The following is a 7,664-nucleotide window of genomic DNA, read 5'->3' as shown; positions in this document are numbered from 1 at the left end:
TATTTTTATAATTTTTTTATATTGTCTTTTAAGATGAATTAGTATGCTAATTAATAAAAAAATAATTAAAAACCCACTGAATTTAGCCAGCATTTGCTTCCATTTAATAATGCATGTCTCTCTTGAATAATTTTCAACAACTGGCGAACTCATTTAGAGAGCATTTTATTCCAGAACGTTGCATGAAAAAATTGCACTATAAGAATGAAATCTTCATAAAACTGCAACTCTGGTCGTGAATAACAAGTTATTTTTTTTTTTCAAAATTGCCGAAGAACGTAAAAACCGACGGCCAAGAATCGTAATTCATCCCGGATCTTAGACTTAATAGATGCAGTCTCCAAAGCGTATCATATCCTGAATGCCTTTTTACAAGCCACACTACCGGTTTTGAATCAGAAAGATCAACTTAACTTCTCTTCTCAAAGAAATTTGAATTTCAAAGTATTTTCTTTAAGTTTCATACTGTCTCTCTTGGCGCATCTAATTTGCAATAAAACCTCTTCCTCACGCAGTAATTTTTTTATTTTTGCAACTCGTAATAAAATCACGGTTTTGAAAACATTTGCATACAAAAGTTCAATATTATTGCACTATTTATTATAAAGATCAGTTTTTATTTTAAAAATACAATCGGCTTTGAATAATTGGAAACTTAGTTTTTATTTTAAAAGAATTTTTCCAAAGCTATGAACAGATGGAAATCTGCTGAAGACAAATCTAGCGGATTAGATAGGTGTGGAAGTAGTACAAGAGCCCAAGAGGAGAAAAACGGCAGTTACCTCACCCCAATTTTTAATTACTTTAATGAAAACTATGTATAATTAATAGTCAAAATTGACGAGTCTGCCAATTACCAATAAAATCAATTTATTTTAGTAAATATCATGAAAACTACTATTCCTACGAAAGCAAAGGTCATAAACTTCTTTATAGTCCATTAAACAAGCTTTAATTCGAGTGCTAATAGATATCTGTACGTCACATAGTTCTTGAGATATAGATTTCTCAAAATAAATTAACAAACTACTAATCTTCTGTAGATTTTTAAGAAATGTTGCTTTTTAAAAAGCTATATCTCGAGAACTATTAGACGTAAATAGGCTCATATTTCAGAAATTTTTTTTTTTTTTTAAATAATGTTCTTTTAGATTTTCTATTGTTGTTGGTTGTTTTAAAGGTATAGACTCCGAATGAAACATTATTTATTTTTAACGTTTTTAAAAAGGCGCCATTTTTTAATCCCCCTACCTTTACTTGGCAGAGTCATCAATTTTGACTAGTAATTATACATAGTTTTCATTGAAGTATTCAAAAATTGGGGTGGGATAACTGACTTTTTTTCTTCCTGGCTCTTGTACCAAAGGAGTTGTAACAAAACTCGTATGGTTTCTGCATTGTCTGTCGTGAAACATTAGGTCTGCAGTTGTCATGTAAGAGTATAGGACTCTTCCAATTATGCAGGTTGTTTTTTGATGAGTTTTTTATGCATTATGTCAATACCATTGCAGTACGATGTGGATGTGATGGTCACACCACTGGGTAAAAAGAAGAAATAAATTATTCATACTATTGACCGCCACACAGAAACCAATAATATTTTTGCAAATTTGGTTTAGAGGACCAGAGTCTTTCTCAATCTGAAAACAAACGAATAATTCTACAAAAGTCCACTAATGCCAATTTGAATTTATGAAATAATAGAAATATTCATATGAAATTCAGAGTTGGGAAAAAATTAGCTATAGTTAAAACTAATTGCTAAAATTGCTTTGGATACGATATTTAGTTATCAATGGTTCATTCATGAATTAAGATATCCTTGGCAATTTTTTTTTTTAAATAATTTGTATTTATTGATAGATATTACAAACTGCCATACAGTTGTGGGAAATAGGTAATAGTGATGAATGACCACATTCATACTAAAATAAAATAAATAAATGAATAAAAAAAAAAACTTAAAAAAAAAACTCTCTTAAACAGAAGGATAAAAAAATGAACATAATCAATCTATGTGTATGAAAAAAATAAATAAATAAAATAATATCTCTAGTCACATTTATACTCTTATATACAATATTTACACAATCGACCTGAGGATCCCTGAGCCCACTCTATCTTCCACGTGTGAGGGGAAAAGCAGAGCTCAAAAGATCCCAGCGTATTCCTCAGGCTGATTTTAGCTATTAGTTTCAACTATAGTTTATTTTTGCCCATCTCTGATGAAATGGCCCAATATTTCGGTATGTTAGAAAACTATCGATACGGTTTACATCGATATTTACATCCACACTGTCCGATTTTCTTTTAAAACAACTAAAAAAAACAAGACAAGTATTTCTTAAACCTCTGTTGGTTGGAAGCAAATCCACGATCACTAGGTTCATGGAACGTTACACTCAGTTCTTTCCAATAAGTTCTCTCCCGCATTCCTACCCAACGGTCTTCCTGTTTTTCTTCGATGAATACAGGAATGTCCTATAACTTCAACAATATCTTCTGCTAGATGTTTTATCGCCTCAAGGAGACTGCATTTTAGAATCGTCAATCATTGTGTCCCATTTCGATAGGAAATATGCCAAACAAAGTCAATCTCAAAGCCATTATTTTGTTTACATTTAAACAATAAATATCAAACTAATTTTTTTTTATTATAGTTGTTCAACAATATTTGTCTTGTAATATTTTTTTTTCATTTTATTGAAGATAATTAATATGATCTGCCACAAATTATGGGCATTGGGCATGGGGAGAAAAATGAAAAATATATATAAATGATAACACTGAATAAAAAGAGAAAAATATTAAATTTAAATTATAATTAATAAAGAAATACATAAATACAAACTAATACTATTATGGAGGTGTAGATAGTTGACCGTAGATTAATGCTTGAAGAAGTTTGTCGGGGGGTGCGGTCAGCAAAGAACAACATAAATAAACAAAACCATATTTATTTATTTTATGCCGACGTTTCGACCTGAATTTCAGGTCTTCATCAGGGGTTGTGTCTTAGAGGAGGGAAATATTAGTACTGGACTAATATTATTATATATTCAGTACTAATATTTCCCTCCTCTAAGACACAACCCCTGATGAAGACCTGAAACTCAGGTCGAAACGACGGCATAAAATAAATAAATATGGTTTTGTTTATTTATGTTGTTCTTTGCTGACCGCACCCCCCGACAAACTTCTTCAAGTAATACTATTATGATAAGCATAAATAAAAATATAATAAAATAAAATTGTTTAATAAAACAATAATAAAAACAAAGAAAAAAATAATTTATGTTCAATACAAATAAAATTAAATTTAAGTAAGAATAAAATAAATACTTATTCGTAGCCTCATACAATATTTACATTTTACTTGGGGAACTACGAGCCAAGCCTTCATATCTTAGGATATGGGAGATAATGACGTCACGCAATGACCAGCTGAGCTTGTCACCATTTTGTTTGTTGTTATGTTAGGTTACTTACACGTAGTTTGTGTTTTGATTGTGTTAGTATTGCATTGGACGTTTTTAAACAAGACACTCAGCCAACTTTCATATAGAAAAAAAATGTTATCTTTGTATTATATTATATCATGTAAAAATATGTGATTTATATATGTCCGATGATATATTGATCAGTATGCTGTGTAATGTAGCAACCCCATGTATTTGGGCAGCATGAATGAATAAAGTATTTCCTTCCCCTACCTCTTTTCACTCATTTTAGGCATGTTACAATAAATTACTTTAATCTAAATTTGGAGGTTTTTATGGGCGTTGATGACTGTTAGGTTTAACGCTCTTTAGTCCTAATAAACAACAAAACCTTAGAAGTAAATAATAAAGTTTAGTAAGTTTTCGAAGGAAAGGTTACTAAACAAGTTGCTCAGAAAATCCGCTAGGAGATCTCATGCTTATAACATTTAACACAGTAAATCATTTTACATTTAACACATCATGAATACCACTAGTATGTAATATTTATGTACTTGAACATTATATATGGAATTACTTAAATACGGATAATTAAAAAACTTTATTCTATTATTCTCTTTATCGAATGGTGTTTGGCAAGATCATCCCATCTCAGCAGAAAATAGTAATCGTTACGTCCTTAACTAATTATTAGGTTCCAGGTCTTGCCCGTGGTTTCGGTCAAGGTTGGCTCGCCTCCGACCTTCGTGGATCAAAGGATCAACGGGATGAGAAGGATAGTCAGGAAGAAAATAATATAAAAAAATTTGAATAAGGATCCCTTTAAACTGTATAGCCCTTGAATATGGATATTCAAAATAATAGAAAAAATTAATTCATTGTAAAATCACATAAATGGTACGTCCAAATGTTATTAGAATTGAATCATCTTATTTTTTTCTGATTACCTTCTAGATCCCTAGAGAGTATTATTTAAAACATATGTACGTAAATATATGATAAAAAAAGAAGCATTTTCTTCCAAGTATTGTAGTTTTTAACTAGCGGTGTTTTGTCGGCAACCCAAAAGAGCCTAAAAATCAATCATTTCACCTCAATTGTTTTTATTATTTTAATGAAAAATATGTATAATTAGTAGTCAAAATTGATGAGTCTGCCAAGTATAGTTAGAAGAATAAAAAACGGCGGATTTTTCAAAACGTTAAAAAAAAGTAATTTTTTAATCGGAATTCCATATTATCAAAATTACCAACAAAACTAGAAAACCTAATAAACCATCATTTAAAGAAAAGTAAATTTGCTAAAACTTGAGCCCTAATAGAGCTATTTACGTTCAATAGTTACAGAGATGTAGTTTTTTAAAAAGGAACATTTCAATAAAAATGCATTGAAAAATTAGTAATTTGTAAATTTATTTTGGTGAAATCTATATCTCAGGAATTATTTTGACGTGCAGATGTTTATTTGCACTAAAATCAAAACTAGTTTAATGTACTATACATTAGTTTATAACGTTTCTCTTCGTATGTGTAGTCGTTTTTATGATGACTTATAGAAATATATATTTTTTGAATATACCTATATAAACCTTTAACCAGCTTTCATTTGTATGCTGTTTGACACCTATAAGTGTAATTTTTGATAGAATGACTTGATGGAAGACTACATTACGACCGGAGGAATTTAAAATTTTTTTTTACTAGAAACCCCTGAATTATATTATGCACCTTTACTGTTATATATATACTAAGTTGAATAATCGAATGGAATCTGTCGTTGAATGCATCTGTTTGGTAAAGCACTTTTAGAGCCCTTTTCTAATTAACACGACAATGATAATTTTCTAGCACTCAGGCGCATCCTGACTTCTTTAACGCTTTGCTGCATCTTCTTGGAATACTTAACATCTACAACGCTCAGTTACAAGAAAGCAACTATAACTTACTATGGAGATAAAATATGAAAAGAGTTAGGCCACATTGTGGAATATCCAGATATAGTTATAAAATTATCTAAGCAGCTTTACAAAAAATAGCCAATACTTAAAAATAAAATAAAAAAAAGTTTACTACTATTTATTTCTCGACGTTTCGCCCCACTTTTTAGAGCTTCCTCACAGCTTAAAAATACAAAAACAACAAAAATATTTTGACATAGTAGAATTATAAGATACAAATAGGTAAAATAAGCAAGGGTTAAAGTTATGTAGATATAATTTAAAAAAAAAATTATATACAAATGAATGAAAAGAAGAAATAAAATAGACAATAATATAAAAGTTTATTTACGAATTGTATATTTCTTCTTTTCGTTCATTTGTGTATATTTTCTTTTCACTTATATATACATTTATTTTAACCCTACCTTAATTTATCTTTTTGTATTTTATCATCCATTTCTTTTTAACCCTGATGAAGTTACTAACTTATACTAACTGGGACAAAACGTCGGCAAACGGTTTGTACTTTTTTTTTCTTTTTACCACACCCCTGACCATCTTCTAAATAATTATTCATTTTCTCATTTAATTATACATGAAATTCTTTAATGTTTTGTATTCTATTTTTTATTATTTCTAACAGTGAGAACTGGTTATTTATTTCAAATAAACAAAATTTTAAGTACTTTAAAGAAAAATATTATTTTTAAATCCTTCATTTTAGCTCTGTTAGAATATTTCAATGAAGGTAATTTATGAAATTTTATTTTTTTACAACTTTTTGTTGTTGAGCCTGTTCACACAAACTAGCTAGTCACACAAATTTCTTAGCATTATAGTTTTTAACTATTAGTGTTTTGTCAGTAACCTCCTACGAAGATAAATACAATAAACTACTTTATAGCTCATTAAACTAGCTTTAATTTGAGTCCTAATAGACATCTGTACGTCAAATGGTTTTTGAGATATAAATTTTTCAAAATAAATTCACTAACTACTGATCTTTTAGTACGTCCCATACAACATTTTTATGAAATTTTGCTTTTTAAAAAGCTATATCTCGAAAACTATTTAACGTAAATAACTCTATTAGGGCTCATACTTTAGGAAAATTACTCTTCTTTAAATGACGTTCTCTTAGATTTTTTTGTATTGTTCCTACTATTTGAGATATAGAGCTACGAATGAAAAATTAGTTGTTTTTTTTATCGCTTTGAAACAGCCGCCATTTTTTATTCCCCCTACCTATACTTGGCAGACTCATCAGTTTTGACTATTAATTATACATATTTTTCATTAAATTAATAAAAAATAATATTTATTTTTATTTCTTTTCCTCCATCTTCCTGATTCTTAGACAGATCCGAGGGTTAGCCTGACAACATTTCTTTCAACCTTCTGTATTTGACTTCTAAGAAAGATTTTTTCATGTCCATATCTCACTGTTATAAGTTATAATAGGCCTAAAATGTGAAATATGACGATCTAAAGTTATTCATATATATATATACTTTTTTTTTCTTCTTATTGTAAATATGTATATAACAATGTTAATATATACCTAAGCACATAAACATGTAACTGGTGCCCTTTTATATTTTTATTATTGTTATTATGCAATTAATAATAATCTTTTTTCTTTTTTTTTTATTTTCAGGAAGGAAGGGGAACGTTAAGTGAGTATTATTAAATCACTTTTCAACTACTATGTTTCGAATAATCAATCGATTTATTTATTCGCCTATTCCGGTGCATTAGAATCAATATTTCTCGAAAACTTTCCGATATTTTTTGTTTTTTCTTCATTTGTTTATTATAGTTAGAAGATCATTTCCCTGAATTTCATAACAATGTAATCCTACCCGAAGATTAGAACACAGCCTTCCTAAAGTGGATAGATTTCTTGTTCTTGTTTTTAATCTATAAACGATAAATTAAATAACAACTGAGACAATGACATCTTTTGTTTCCGTTGGACTCTGAGTCTTCTTCAGTTACAGTTGCAAAATCCATTGATCGGTATAAATTTTCAATTTCCGTTATTTCAAACAGTCTACGAATAGATCAACTGTTGTAATGTTTTCAATATTTATGTAGATATCCTTCGATAAGGAAAATATTTTAAAACAGCTAGATTCTGAAACTCTGTTGTTGTTGATGTTGATTGTTGCTTAAAGGCGCAAAACCCTCTGGTCATCAACGCCTATGGGATGGTAAAAGTAAAAAAAAAAATAATAATAAAATAAATAAATAAATAAAAAATAGAAAAATAAAAAAAAATTGAA

At 28.9% G+C, this 7,664-nt stretch overlaps 1 protein-coding gene across 4 annotated transcripts in view; it reads left to right on the top strand.

The window, feature by feature from the left end:
* The window catches only part of tnc (tenectin), a 173,634-nt gene that overhangs the window by 63,425 nt on the left and 102,545 nt on the right, over positions 1–7,664 (top strand). For 3 of the 4 annotated variants that reach the window (XM_067050889.1, XM_067050888.1, XM_067050885.1), the window contains exon 2: positions 7,037–7,055. The gene's annotated coding sequence lies outside the window, so the exon portion shown is untranslated. The remainder of the gene's footprint in view (positions 1–7,036; positions 7,056–7,664) is intronic. The other variant, XM_067050886.1, reaches the window with a different exon arrangement.

The sequence above is a fragment of the Halyomorpha halys genome, unplaced genomic scaffold, assembly GCF_000696795.3.
Source record: "Halyomorpha halys isolate HHAL.00 unplaced genomic scaffold, Hhal_1.1 Scaffold160.1, whole genome shotgun sequence".
Classification (NCBI taxonomy): Eukaryota; Metazoa; Arthropoda; class Insecta; order Hemiptera; family Pentatomidae; genus Halyomorpha; species Halyomorpha halys.
This window is presented reverse-complemented; position numbering and strand designations above follow the sequence as displayed.